This window comes from Delphinus delphis, chromosome 2 (genome assembly GCF_949987515.2).
Source record: "Delphinus delphis chromosome 2, mDelDel1.2, whole genome shotgun sequence".
Classification (NCBI taxonomy): domain Eukaryota; kingdom Metazoa; phylum Chordata; class Mammalia; order Artiodactyla; family Delphinidae; genus Delphinus; species Delphinus delphis.
The window spans coordinates 105,828,205-105,843,506 of record NC_082684.1 but is presented as its reverse complement, the minus strand read 5'-3'; the positions used below and the strand labels follow the sequence as shown (position 1 = coordinate 105,843,506).

At 48.2% G+C, this 15,302-nt stretch overlaps 1 long non-coding RNA gene across 1 annotated transcript; it reads right to left on the bottom strand.

The window, feature by feature from the left end:
- Window positions 1-635: 635 nt before the first annotated feature.
- Window positions 636-13,085, bottom strand: LOC132418609 (uncharacterized). The gene is made up of 3 exons (XR_011246347.1): window positions 13,012-13,085; window positions 7,873-7,953; window positions 636-1,594 (listed from the first exon to the last, which is right to left on the bottom strand). It is a non-coding gene; the product is annotated as an uncharacterized lncRNA (long non-coding RNA).
- Between the last annotated feature and the right edge of the window lie 2,217 nt (window positions 13,086-15,302).

Genomic DNA, 15,302 nt, shown 5'->3' with positions numbered 1-15,302 from the left:
GCCGTTCTAACCTAGATACCTGTAGAGGCTGTGCAGTGTCTTTGTCATATGCAGTTTTCTGAGCTGCATCAGGTTTCCAGCCAGTTTGCATTCTCTCCTTGATGTTACTTACACTCGACACCTAAACTCCTCTTGTATCTTTAACCTAAACACCATTGTGAAGCCAAGGTTTTTTTCTACAGTGTTATGGGGAAGAGGATTAAGTTTTACAGAGGGAGAAGGCAGGCGTTTAAATTTAGACGTGGATGAAAGCAAATTTCATACTGCATCTGAATCAGAAACGAGGCAGAGTCACTTCTTTATTCTAAAAGCCAACAGCTGCTCAGAGACAAGCAGATTGAACCACTTCCTCCTTGCTCAGAAATTCTCAGAGAGCACACACACACACACATTTATATACACATATGGTTAGAAGAACAAAGAAAAGGAGCACAAGGAAAAATAATTCATTGATGATGTCATTTGCAACTTCAGCGCACAGTTATATGTTTCATATCACATGATTTCCTGCAAAAAGCATGTTCATGAGTCCAGGCAATTCTCTCAAACCAGGAGGTTAAGGATTACATTCAGATAAGCACTAACCAACCAATTAAGACAGACTAGTTTTGTTTTTTATTAAGAAAGAGATACAATTTCTTTTTTAGATTTTTATTATGAAAAATTTCAAAAATACACAGAAGAATAGTGTAACGGCCCCCTCACATACTCATCACCCAGACTGAACAATCCAATTACACTGAGCTGGAAGAAATCATAAAAGAGGAAATCTGCAGTTTGGGATACAGAGCGGGGCACAGTTAAATTTAGCTTTACTGGGAGCTTGCTCCAACTTGATTAATCAGCTAATCAAAACTCTTTGTTTAATTTCAGTTTCCTTATCGTCATAAAGAAAGGCTATTTACAACTCACCAGGTGCACCAAGTTTCTGTAGATCTGGGTTGAATACTCAAGCTCTGTTAATTAATTAATTATATTTAATTAATTTATTTTTTGGCTGCGTTAGGTCCTCACTACTACAGGTGGGCTTTCTCTAGCTGCGGCGAGTGGGGGATACTCTTCGTTGCTGTGTGCAGGCTTCTCATTGCGGTGGCTTCTCTCGTTGCGGAGCACAGGCTCTTGGTGCACAGGCTTCGATAGTTGTGGCACGCGGGCTCAGTACTTGTGGCTTATGGGCTCTAGAGTGCAGGCTCAGTAGTTGCGGTGCACGGGCTTAGTTGCTCCGCGGTATGTGGGATGCTCCCGGACCAGGACTCGAACCCTTGTCCCCTGCATTGGCAGGCAGGCTCTTAACCACTGTGCCACCAGGGAAGTCCAGAGACTTACATTTTTAAACTACAATCTGCCGTGTTTGAGATGGCGGCAGGGTGTCTGCATGGAGATGACCATTGGGCAAATGGAACTATAAACCTGGGTGTCGGGAGAGAGTTCTGGGACTGGAGATCTGTTGGAAGTGGGAGGCCATAAAACCGGGAGCCGATGTCAAAGAAGAAGTGGGTGGGGAAGAGAGTAAGGCCTGGGTAGAACTCTGTGGAACGCTCCCATTCAGGTTACAGGAGGGACAGGCAGGAACTAGGCCATGAAGCACACAGCCCTGGGAGAAAAGGAAATAAAAGCGGTTAACCATACAGGGTGGCCAAGGGTGCCGAAGTCCCTCAGAAGGCGGCAGGAGAAGGTCACGGCACAAAGACTACGAGGCAGAGATAAAAATCTAATTTCTATTCAGCACGTCTCACCCCTCTCCCCCCAACCCCTCCCAGTCCCTTCCACTTCTGGAACGCCTGGTCTCTGGGGGGAACATTGCCCTTACTCCTTTCCCCCAATGCTTTTACTCCCTTCTTCTTCCTCCTTCCTCCTGGACTAGCTAATTCCTACCCATCAATCAGACGTCAGCCTCAAAAATCTCTTTTCAGACCTTCCAGTGAGATCAGATCCCACCATCACACACTGTGTACTTTTCCTCTATAAAACATCTAGATTGTCATTGGGTACTTCCACGGCTCTTTGACTAATTCCTACTTCCCCAAGTCGATGGGTAGCTCCATGAGGGCAGAGACCATGCCTGGGTCCTTCAAAGTGTAACACAAGTGTCCACCTCCAGGCCTGGCTCAAGCTGTACTCAATCAAGACTGACTGAATGAATGAGGGCAAGGAGGTGGGGGCTCCAGTTCTCAGGACTCAAGGCCAGATGTTCTTTCTGATACAGCTCAGAAATTCCATTCTATCATCTGCGGTTCCCACACACAACTCTGGGTAACGCCAGCTGTCACCATCCCTGCCGCTGCTCCCGTGGCCAGTGTCCTGAGTGGGGTCAGGCCAGCCTCCTGCCCTCCAGCCTCAGCTCAGCTCTGCAGAGATCGCTGACCATGTCAGTGAGAGCTGTTTCGGGGGACTGATAAGGGTGGACGCCAGACTGGAAAGAGTGGGAGGTGAGGAAAGGGAGACGGTGGGTGTAGAGAGCTTTCTCACTAGTTTGGCTTTGAAGGGGAGGAGAGAATTAGAGTGGTAGGTAGCTGCGAGGAGCTCTGTGGTCAAAGCAGTTTTATTTTATTTATTTATTTAAATGGGAGCGATTTAAACATGCTTAAATGTCAGTGGGAAAGCTTCAATCAGGAAGGAGAGGTTGAATAAATCGAAGTGAGAAAGGATCCTGAGAGGAAGAGAGAAGGCAGTTCTAAGGGGCACACGGATGTGAATACAAGCTCTTTCTGCCTCACAGTTGGCTGAGGCCCCCGCCAAGAGAGGCAGCTGCTCCCCGATTCCAACGTGGGATGCTAGACCACCTAAGCAGGACTGGGAAGGGAAATGTCTGAGAACTAGTTCTGAGTCATTGTATTGACCACCCACCTCCAGCTTACAAAGAGGATGGATGGAAAGCCCAAGAGAGGACCAGAAACTACAAAGGAGATTTCTGGAAGAGAGGCTTGTACCATGGAAAGAAGGGGCGTGGGGTGTGCTTCCTATTTTCTCAAATCAACTAGGGGGGCCAAATAGGGAACTCAAAGGGTGGTCCCTAGAGCCAGGGGAGGAAATCTACAGGGGAGGCGTGGCTGTCTGTCAGTGGCTGCACTTTTACCAAGTGCTCTATTTGAGAGGTAGGTGAAGGTTGGTCCCATGTGTGCACTTCCCATGGATCAGATGTGGGCTACAAGTTTGAGACAGAGCGGCCAGAGGTTGGTCTGGGTCAAGAGTTCTCACCGGTAGGGACTTCCCTCATGGTCCAGTGGTTAAGACTCTGTGCTCCCAATGCAGGGGGCCTGGATTCGATCCCTGGTCAGGGAACTAGATTCCACACACCGCAACCAAAGATCCCGCGTGCCACAATTACGACCCACACAGCCAAATAAATTAAATTAAATTAAATTAAATTAAAAAGAGTTCTCACCGGTGACTTTATACCCCGAGGGACATTTGGCAATGTCTGGAGACATGTTTGATTATCATGTCTAGGGGGCATTACTAGCGGGGTTCATCTAGTGGACAGAGGCCAGGGATGCTGCTACACGTCCTACAGTGCCTAGGTTGGGGAAGGTTAGAGGGCAGGATGGTGTAGGTTTGGTGTTGGGAAGTTGAAGGGGTCCCCATATGATGGTCTGAACTTTTTCTGTGGCATAAGAAATTCACCTTCCGCTGGGAGTGAGGGGGATGGGAGGGCCGTGGAGATTTGAAAGACTGAAGAATTGAAATAGTCATTGTAGGAGTCGGGGAGCTCCCACACATAGTAGGGCTGCCAAACAACATGTAAGAGAATGGAGGGGTCCAGAGGCACAGCCCAGATTCCAGGGGCCACCCAGGGGTCCCGCAGCAGAGCCTGCATGCCCAGGCCCCTCCACAGAGCACTGCTGAAACCTGGAGTAGCACCGAGGGACTCTCTGTTAACAGCTCCATCTTCTTTTGGTGCTGTAGGGCTTAGCTGTCCATTAGTCCAACTTCAGCGTGCCTCACTGGATCCACATTGATGATTCAGTTCCTTTTTTTTTTTTTAGGATGTTGTTGGTAGGAGTTTATTAATTAATTAATTTATTTTTGCTGTGTTGGGTCTTCGTTTCTGTGTGAGGACTTTCTCTAGTTGTGGCAAGAGGGGGCCACTCTTCATCGCGGTGTGTGGGCCTCTCACTATTGCAGCCTTTCTTGTTGCGGAGCACAGGCTCCAGACGCGCAGGCTCAGTAGTTGTGGCTCACAGGCCTAGTTGCTCCATGGCATGTGGGATCCTCCCAGACCAGGGCTCAAACCCGTGTCCCCTGCATTAGCAGGCAGATTCTCAACCACTGCGCCACCAGGGAAGCCCCCCTTTTTTTTTTTTGGTATGCGGGCCTCTCACTGTTGTGGCCTCTCCCATTGCGGAGCACAGGCTCCAAACGTGCAGGCTCAGCAGCCATGGCTCACGGGCCTAGCCGTTCCGCGGCATGTGGGATCTTCCCGGACCAGGGCACGAACCCATGTGCCCTGCATTGGAAGGCGGACTCTTAACCACTGCGCCACCAGGGAAGCACCCTCCCTTTTTTTTAAGGTAGAAAAATCTTGACAAATATTTTTAAAATTTTTATTTATTTATTTATTTTATTGAAGTAAGTTGATTTACAATGTTGTGCCATTCTCTGCTATACAGCAGTGACTCAGTTACACACATACAGACATTCTTTTTAAATATTCTTTTCCATTACAGTTTATCACAGGATATTGAATATAGTTCCCTGTGTGATACATTATGACCCTGCTGTTTATCCATTCTAAATGTAATAGTTTGCATCTACCAACCCCAAACTCCCAGTCCATCCCTCTCCCTCCCCTCCCCACCTTGGCAACCTCAAGTCTGTTCTCTATGTCTATGAGTCTGTTTCTGTTTTGTAGATAGGTTCATTTGTGCCATCTTTTATCTTTATTTTTTAAAGCATTTTAAAATTTATTAATCAATTAATTTATCTTTGGCCGTGCTGGGTCTTTGTTGCTGCGTGTGGGCTTTCTCTAGTTGCCGCAAGTGGGAGCTACTCCTTGTTGCGGTGCACGGGCTTCTCATTGCGGTGGCTTCTCCTGTTGCAGAGCACGGGTTCTAGGCGTGTGGGCTTCAGTAGTTGTGGCGCATGGGCTTAGTTGCTCCACGGCATGTGGGAACTTCCCGGACCAGGGCTCGAACCCCTGTCCCCTGCATTGGCAGGCGGATTCTTAACCACTGCGCCACCAGGGAAGTCCCTGTGCCATATTTTAGTTTCCACATGTAAGTGATATCATATGATGATTCAGTTCCTTGATCAGTGTTGACACAGTAACTGCGGGGAGCTCTCGGCCTCCATTGCTCCCATTTTGCCTTTACTGAGGGGAGACCTTCTGACTCCTACCTTGTGAATATCAACGAGCAGGGCTCTGCAGCCCGTGTTCCGGGGCTCCTGCAGTAGTCTGTGGGGTATGGAATGGGACACACAGCTCTCAGTGCCTCTGACAGCAATGACTTGGTGCTGCGGTGGGAAAACAGACACTGACCTTGTCGCAAAGGAAATCCATTGGAAGGATAGGGAGTCCCTCACACAATAAAGGGGAAACTGGAAGAACCTAGTCTGCAAAGGACAGGAACCTGGGAGGCCTTGGGGACCCAGAAGCAGGAACCAACTGAGAGACTCATCCAGCCACTACGGGGATGTGTCAGCCGCCATCTCTTCTCTGCTTTTGCTTCCCTCCATTCAAGGGTCAGAGGCCAGGAGAGAGTGCCTAGGTGGGCCCACCCCCTCCCACCCCAGGGAGGACATACACCATTTCTCACTTCCATAGGTAATCGGAGTGCTATTCCCAGCATCCAGGGAGCAGAGGCAGGACTGAGAAACAAGTCTTGGGGATCTCCCCGGCTCTATCGGGAGAAGATTCTGGATGCTCATTTCCTGGAAGAGCCTCCCCTCCACGGTAGAGATTCCTAAACTCTGAGTCTCAGATACCCTTGCCACTCACATGGAGGAGGATTGCATAACAGTTTCAGGTCATCACTGGACTCCCAGTCTAGGGCCCCTGATGTCCAAGTCTCACCTCCTCTCGCCAGCCTCTGTCTGGCTCAGCTGCAGGCCTCATACACTGTCTTGCTGAGGACACGCAATTTAACCACTTCACGCCCACAGACACGTGTGTTACACAAGCAGGGCCTGAAGCCCTTGTCTTATTAACCTTGTAACTTTTTTTTTTCTAAAAGGGCAAAACACTATGTTAGTCACTGTTTTGCTGGGAGAAAAAGTCCTGTTTGTCCTTAAGATTCATTTTGGTGGTTTTTGGATGATGTTGTATTGATTCACGACGACTCAGCATCTGGTATGAATTGAATGGGACTTTCTCTTGGTGACAGTAAAATGAAAGCTCTTATATAAGGCTGACACTAAAAAGAGGCCTGGTGGGAACACAAGAGTTTGAGTAATCTTCAGGACTTGAGTCAGTTCAATCAGAAGCTGTACCGTCTCAGCAGAGTTAGCAAAAACCGACATGTGGCTTCAGTGTGGTGCTGCCTATGATGTAATGTCTGCTCCTCACTTTCACGCCGATGAGTCTTTGCAGGTCAGACTGCTTCCCACGATGTGTTGTTTTATCCTGTAGCCATTGTCCCAATAGACACACAGGGAAATAGAGGCAGGAAACTGTTAAGGATGTTGCAACAGGGCCAGAGTCTCTCTGGTTTGTTCCAGGATGTTTTCCACAGAAGCCACAGGCCATCCAGTGGTTCTTAATGGGGGATGATTTTGCCACACCAAGGGGCATTTGGCAATGTCTGGAGACATTTTTGGTTGTCACAGCTGGGAGGGTACTACTGGCATCTAGTGTGGAGAGGCGAGGGATGCTGCTAAACACCCTACCAAGCGCAGGGCAGTCTCCACAACAAAGCATTTCCCAGCCCCAAATGTCAATAGTGCTGAGGTTGAGAAACTGCTTTAATCCAAAACCACCTGAAATCCCAATGATTTCAGGTCATTAACTGACTTAATGAAAAGGCCACTAGTTATGGTAAAAACAGATCTTTTGAAAACTCATGTAATTTCTGTGTTTAAAAAGTGTATCTATCTTGCCTAGATCTCACTCTCTAAATATCATTCTCTGCTAAAGGGAACCAGGGATCCTGAGAAATGGCCTTTCCAGGGCTGGGACAGATGAACAAGGAAGGTATCAAAGTCCATGGGGTCAGATTAAAAGGACACAGGAGCCGACCTGAAGGGGCTCCCTGTGGTCAAATATGGGATGATTCGAACATCAAAAAGAACAATGCAAATATGCAAAAATTCATATCGGCAGTTGTGTAGCTTTTAGAGGTTTTCTTTATTTAAAAAATGGTATTTCCATTGCTTATTAAACCTAGGTGTTCTCATTTTTCTTGAGTGTTATCAACAATGAGGAAAGGAAGTTTGTATCATCTTGGTTAAGGTCCTGTAGTAAAGGGAGCCACAGTGAGAGTACAGAGTGATCACACAGTCATCATCAAACAAACCATGGCCCTTGTCTGGGATGGTTGCAGCTTTTGTGTGGGAAAGAGAGTGAGAAAGAGAGGATAACGTGTCAACAAGTGATTGCAGAATGGACGGATACATCTATGGTAGGGTGCTTCAGTTGGAATCATTCTCTTATAACCGAAAACCCAACTCAAGTAGGTTTAAACAATAAAAAGAAGTTATTGACGCATACGCAAGAGATCTAGACAGTGCAACATCACTAAAATACAACATCATCCAAAAACTTGAATGGTCCACAGTGAGACAGAACTACACTGCTGAAGCAACTACATGCATGATCATCTGTTTGGCTGCACCCCACATGTCTGAAAGTCTTGTAATTGGCCAGCTGCAAGACTGAAGAAAGACCCCAGAGACAGTGACAGAGACATCGGTGATAGGTTGGACAGGGGATCTTACATGTCCGAAGCAACGTCCTGGAGTGCCACCCCACCGTGTACAGCAGACGGCAAGCAGGACACAGCGGCAGTCTTCGCAACTCTATGGGGAGAAGGACGTTACCAGTTATAGGGGGAATTGACATCAGGTTGGCTCATCAGTTACCAGGGAAACCAGCGGCTGGGGCAGGTGGGGGCGAGCACGTAGGCAGTTACTATTAAAGCCCTATGATTAAGAGGATTGGACAGTCATGTGAGTAGGGTGTAGGTGAAGCAGGGAATGGTCAAGCAGGGGATGTACAGAGAGCAAGAGAACAGCCATCTTGAAAGGCCTGACCCTACATCATCTTTCTACAAACTTCCTTTCCTCCATTGTTGATAATGATAAAGAATAATGAGAACACCTGAGTTTATGAGGCAATGGAAACACCACTTTTCATAAGGGAAACTTCTAGAAACCATATGGTTCATTTTCACTGTATTTTACAAAATGTTACGGTCAATGGGATAATAGAAATATAAAACTGGAAATGAAAACCAAAACTGCCTTTATCAGTTTGAGAAACACTGCCCTAGTGTGGTGACTGAAAATCCTGGCTACTCCTTAGACTCACCTGGTGAGTTTTGACAACTAGTCATACTGGAGCTCATTCCCAGAGATTTTGATTTAATTGGCCTAGGGTGGGGTCCAGGCACAGGTATTTTTAGAAGCCCTCCAGGTGGTTCTAATGTTGAGAGAGTTGAGAACAGGTGGTCTGGATTTAGGCTGGCCTCAAATGAGACTTGAACAGGAATGTCATCAAGGACCTGTGTTCTCATAGCACTAAATGCTTATATTAGAAAAGAAGGAAGATCTCACATCACTGATCTCAAGCTTCTACTCTAACAAACTAGAAAAAGATGAACAAATTAAGTCCAAAGTAAGGAAATAACAAAGATCAAAGAGGAAATCAATGAAGAGAAAACAGCAGAACAACAGAGGAAATCAATGCAACCAAAAGCTAGTTCTTTGAGAAAATGAATAAAACTGATAAACCTCTAGCCAGAGTGACTAGGAAAAAAATAGAGGAAACACAAATTACCAATGTCAAGAATGAAAGAGGGGACATCACTACAGATTGTATAGCTATTAAAAGGATAATAAGGGAATATTATGAACAACTTTATATCAGGAAATTCTATAACTTAGACGATATGGATAATTTCCTTGAAAGACTCAAACTATTAAAGCTCACTCAATAAGAAATAGATAACTTGAATAGCCCAATATTTATCAAAGAAATTGAATTTGCAGCTAAAAAAACCTTCTCACAAAGAATACGCCAGGCCCAGATGGCTTTACTGGTGAACTCTACCAAACATTTAAGGAAGAAACAATGCCACTTCTATACAAACTCTTCCAGAAAATTGAAGAGGAGGGAATACTTCCCAGCTCATTGTTTGAGACCAGCATTACCACAATACCAAAACCAAAGACACTACAAGAAAATATATAAAAATCCTGAAAATCCCAACATCTACTAAATAGACACCCATTCCTGAGATATTCATCACTTGTTGCCTGCCCCTCCACAGCTCTTTTGAAAAGAAGTTATCCTAACTCAGGACCTAGCTCTTAAATGACCTTGAACTGTACTATGGCCTCCTTCTTCCTGGTTCCAGATGTTTGGACCCAACGTTAGTCATTTAACTGGCACCTGGAGACTGGCTTAAAGAGGTGTGCTGGAACCCAACCAAATGCCCTTCTCAGGAGGCTGACCTAAGAGACACAAAGGGAAGGAATAGTTCATGGTGGAAGCTGAGGATGGAGACTCATATTGACTAAGCAGCTGTGGCAGCCATATTAGAACCATGAGGAAAAAGGAGAGGAAATGGATCCAAAGAGTGGAATGGGGCAGATGCATAGGCACAGGCAGAAACTGCAAGAGAGAGCGAGAGAGAGAAAGAGAGTGAGAGAGACAGAGAGAGAGAGAGCTAGTAATGAGGGAATGCCCCAAGTTTCTGTCCCTTGTGACGCCTAGCTCTTCAGATTCTTTGGGATTCACATAGGACACTTTATACTTGACACATGAGTGAACTTCTGTTTCTTATATCCAGAACCACCCTAACCAAAATGCTCAATAAAAGTTAAGTTCCTTCCCTTCCTACAGGTTAAGTCCTTGGTGTCACTTAGCCTAAAGACATCAGAGGCTACCTTCTTCATTCCCAAAGGCCTCAGAGCCTTAATTGGATTCTCTTTTTTTTTTTTTTTGGATTCTCTTTTTTGTGTGTGTGCTCATTAAACAAAAAAATTTTTTATTGAGGCATAACACAGTCAAGTACACAAATCTTACGTATATACATCAAAGAATTTTTACACACACACACACATACACACACACACACCTTTATATAACTACCACCCAGACACAGAACATTTCCAATGCTTATAGAAGGTTTACTTTTTCTACTCTCTGTGGAGTCGCAGATCAGATTATGAGCAGTTGGTTAGGTGTCCATGCGCTATGAACTGAATTGTGCTCTCCCATAATCCATATGTTGAAGTCCTAACCTCCGATGTATATATTTGGAGATGGGGTCTTTAAAATGTAATTAAGGTTAAATGAAGTCATAGGGTGGGGCCCTAATCTGATAGAATTGGTGTCCTTATAAGAAGAAGAGACAGCAGAGCTCTCTCTTCCTCCTCCCCCTCCCCTGCACACATAAAGAAGAGATCATGTGAGTACCCAGGGACGTGGTGGCCATCTACAAGCCAAGAAAAGAAGCCTTAGAATGAAACCTACCTTGTTGGAATCTGGATCTTGGACTTCTAGCCTCCAGAACTGTGAAAAAGAAGTTTCTGTTGTTTAAGGCACCCAGTCTATAGCATTTTGTTATGGCAGCTCAAGCTGTCATACCATGTGACCTATACCAAGAATGAAGAGAGGAGAAAGAAGTTTTGAAAAGAAAACTACCCTTGGTAGGAGCTTGGGCAGTTGACCCTACAATGCAAGCAGGCGGCCTGTGCCCAGCATGCGACAGGGTTGAGGGGGAGAGTGCTGGCAGCACAGCCTGGAAAACAGGCAGCCCCTCGGGCCTCCAAGTCCAGTCTAGTTCCAGGCTGATGTGGACATATTGCAAGGAGACGTTGACAAATTTGGAACTACAGTTAAATGTCAACCAACAGCCTCTCGTTCATCTGTCCCTTAGGAAGTGCTCCAAGACGGCCTAACGATCCATTTTATTTTCCTGATCCAAATGTGAGCCTGGTGGGTAGAACCATCTGAGCATTGACTTAACAGGAAAAACTAACCCCTCAGCAGAGAATGGACTCAGCGCAACTTAGCAGCCAGATCATCCTGGACCACTTCTGAAGAGCCAAGCTGTGCTGCCACTTCCTTCTGCTAGTAAACAGTCACTACTCCTCACCTGGATATCGGGGAACCCTTGGCCAGGAGTAGCTGGGAGGGGTCAGTCCTGGTCCAAGCTCCCTCACTTTGTCATTGCCCTGTGGGTTGTCCCCTCATAGGCTTCTGTGTCCTAAGCTGGCCACTCACTAAACTTGTCACTCCTTGTGTCAGAGCTTTTGTATCAGTGACAGAGAGCTCTTGGTCTCTGCCTCTGAAACTGCTCTATTTTTATCTCTAAAGGAGAGTTCTGTTGCTTCCATAATTTCTCTTCCTATTTGTTATGGCAACGCCGCAATGCAGCCCCTTCACCCACCTGCAACGTGACCCACCGCAGACGGCTGTCCTCTCTGGGCTCCCATGGTGGGGAGCAAGGGAAGGATACACCCCAAACTCGAGGTAGTGGGTGCCTCGAGGCAGGGGGAGGGGATGCAGTCAGAGAGGGACACTGGGGGATTCACCTCTGTTAGTACTTTTTTTTTTAAATGAAATTATCTCATTTATTTGATTTGTTTCTTTATTTCTGTCTTCCCTGCTCTATGAGAACTGTGACCCCAGTGAAGAGTGTTTACTGGTGTATCCTTGCCATCTAAAACCGTGTCTGGTAAATGGTAGTAGGTATGCGATATTTGTTGAATGATCTTGTTAATCCAGGAGCAAGGCTGGTTCTCAGCTCTGAAAGGGAACACGATCTTTGATAATAATCATGAAAACAAATTCAAACACAAGGAAAGACGTGGATTCCAATGGAGATCTCTCTGAAATCAAACCTGACAAGCAATCTCCTTTTCCCCTGATTCTCTTTATAGCTCAAATACCGTAAAGTCTCTGCAGCAACTGGCACCCCGTGAAGTGCATTTAAGGAGGGATAACACAGAGGGATTCATCTATTTCTGCAGACGGGGGAAAGTCTGTTTAGTCTCTGCCAGGCTGAAAGGTGGAAAAGGCACTAAGGATATACATCCACTTTCTTACCTCTTCTCTGTCTGGCTCCTACTTGGCTTTCAGGAGTCAAGGGATCCTCCCCCAAACCTCACATTCAGCTGCATCTCCCCTGAGCTCTCACATCTTCCGGGCTTCGCTACCCTAGAGTAAATCCGGCTTATATTTGTGGGGTTACCTGGCTGTCTCCCCTGACACACTCCGGGCTCTAGGAAGGCAAGGGCCTGGTGTTGGTCACGGCCATGTCCTTGGCCCAATTTATGGCACAGAAAAAGCTGCCGGAATGTTTGCTGACTGCATGAGGGCGGCAGCCGCACACCACCTGCCCCGGAGTGCCTAGAATCCCACCGCCTGTGACCCTGACGCGCAACACGGCACAGAGGCCAGAGAGCCAGTTGGGACCCCACAGGCTCAGGTTTCCCAGAACAGTTTCTCTCCGGAACGTGGGTCTTCCACCTCGCTCAGAGTAACGGGGCAGGGCCTAAGCTTCTGAGGTAGACGCCGGCCTTAGGAGAGAGGCAGTGCGAATCCTCTGTTGGCCTCTTTCGGGAGGCCTGAGTCTGTGAAGGCGCCAGTGGAGCCGCCGAGCAGCCTAGAGGGAGACTCCCCGGGTGGGAGCTCTCTCCAACTGGTACGAAGGGGCGGGCGAGGGCCTGTCCCCCTCTCGGAGGGCATTCCCTTTCTCTGGACCATGGGTTCTGGGGTACTCCCCTCTAAATTCTGGGGGTCAATAACGTCCGAAGTGGGGGACGCTCCGGCGGTTCCCCCCGCCCCAGGCCCCGAGACCCCGGGACCAGCCGTTCCCCTCGGACGCTCCCCGCGGCCGCCCTTACCTGCAGCCCGAGGAGGAGGGGCCGCTGCCCACGCCCCGGCCCTGCCCGGCCCGGCAGCTCAGCGCGCCCGCCGCCCGCATCCCCCGCACTCCGGACCGAGCCCGCCCGCTCGCTCGCTCCGCGGCCGCCGCGCGCTCCCTCAGCCCCCCGCCCGTCCTGTTAGTATGTTTGTGTTGTTCTCCTTACGCCGGGTGATAGGGCCGTGGGTGTTTTGTATTTTTATGCCTTGTTGTATGTCCTGTTGCAGAAAAGCTGTGTAAAAAAGATTAACACAAAGTAAAGTCGGCATACATGAATATTACCAACAGCGTGTGGAGCAAAACTCGCCCAAGGGAGCTGAGCGGCCTCCTTCCCTCCCAGCCGAGCCCCGAGTGGCGCCTCGCAGGCTGGGCTGTTGATGGTGCTGGAACCCTTGTGCAAGTGGGTGCAGGGTCCCCGGAAAGCCTGGATCGGTATCTGATACGCACTGCTCGGGCTGCAGACACCAGTCTCTCTCGGAATGTGTTTTGGGACTACTCCAGGACCTGGAAAGGAGGTGCGTGGTGGACATGGTCGGGCAAGGGAAAAAACAAACAAGCAAACACACAGAAACAAAATCCCAACCCTTGTTTCTGGCCCTTGGGTGACCATTAAATCTTCTACCACGGTGAAAGAAGGGGGAATGGTTGCTGGGGGGCCCCCAACTTCCTATCCCGACACCCCAACCTATCTCCCTGGCCAGCTCTTTTCTCCCTTTGCCCACATCGGCTTTTCCAAACTCCACCTCCACCTCCACCCCCATCTCCCCGCGGTGGCTCTGAACACACACCCTCCCTGCCTGCTGCACGGAGCAGAGAGCACGCCTGCCTCCGACGGGACTTATTTCAACCTCCTGCTCTCCTTCCCCCCACCCCTCACCAAACTTCGCTACGCCCACGCCCACCTTTTTCTCTCTGTCTAAGGCCAGACCTCCCGAGCTCTCAATCCATCTCCTCCCATTGCTTCTGCAACCTCAGAACCTTTCACTGTCTTCAGCCTCTTTCCTCTCAACTGTGTGCTTCTCATCAGCCTTTAAACAAGCTCAAGTCCTTCCCATCAAAGTCTCCCCCTTGCCTCCCCTTCCCCATCCGGCTACTTCCAGTCACTCTGCTCCCCTTCCACATAAACAAGAAGGACCCCCCCTTGTCTATGCTCAGCCTAATTTTTAGTTCTGTTAAAATGAGAAATGAGGTGAAAATATCTAGACACCAAGAAACCTAGAGACCCGTCCAGAAGGTTTATTCTGCATTCCCTTTTCTCTCTAAACAACATCATGCAGGTTTGGTTGTGACCACACTGGTTTCCGTCTTCTCCTTGGTGTATTTAAAAAATAATGTGGGGAGAATTGGATCCCCTAACTTTTAGGGGAGCTGCCCCAGAGTGTCCACAACCAATCAACCTGTTTCAAAGGGAAGGGGGAGGTCACCTTCCGATCAAAGCTCCATTTCCTCCTCGAGGCAGGCCCCTCTCTGTTCAGTCATTGGCACAATTTTGGGACGAGAATTTCCCTCGGAACTTTTGAAAACGCTGCATATTCGTTTTGTACCAATGATGTAAAATATGTCTTCGTGCGAAAGGGGAACACAGAGTTTGGTGAGACTTTGAATCATAAACCATCACAATATGCTTTGTTTATCTTTTTTTCCAGAAAGAGAAGAAAGCAATATAGCTCAATGGTGGTATTACAGGGTTTTCAGGCCTTTGGAAGAGAATTTAACCACGGGGCTCCTGGAGCCTCTTTGAAGCCAAGATTCTGGAAAGCATCGTCTACCTATGTGCTTTACTTTCTGGTCTCCTGGTCCGTCCGCCTCTGTTCTGCCGGGCCTCGGCCCCCACTGAGGCATTGCTCCCTGGGGCCTCCCCACCTCCCTTGTCACTCCATTGCTGGAACCCCTTCAGTCCTCAGCATTCTGGCTGCTTTTCTGGTTCCCCGACATTTAATCACACCACACTGTGGGGTCCTTGGGCTTTGCCAAAGGGTCCGGTGGGGGTGTTGTACTAAGTCAGGGGTCACGTTAGCCTTGCCTGGCCTCCCGCCATCTTGCTTTCTTGCCATCAGCTTCTCCTCCCCTTTACCTTTCATTTTGCCATGGCACCTGCGAAACCTACCTCCCCGTCATCTGAAGCATCTCCCCCTCCTTTGAATCTTGAGATCTACTGACACCCAGGCCCTCCCGGGAGGGAGTGGGTGTTTCACCTTCTAAAACAAGCCCTCAGGGCTTCCCTGGTGGCGCAGTGGTTGAGAGTCCATCTGCCGATGCAGGGGACATGGG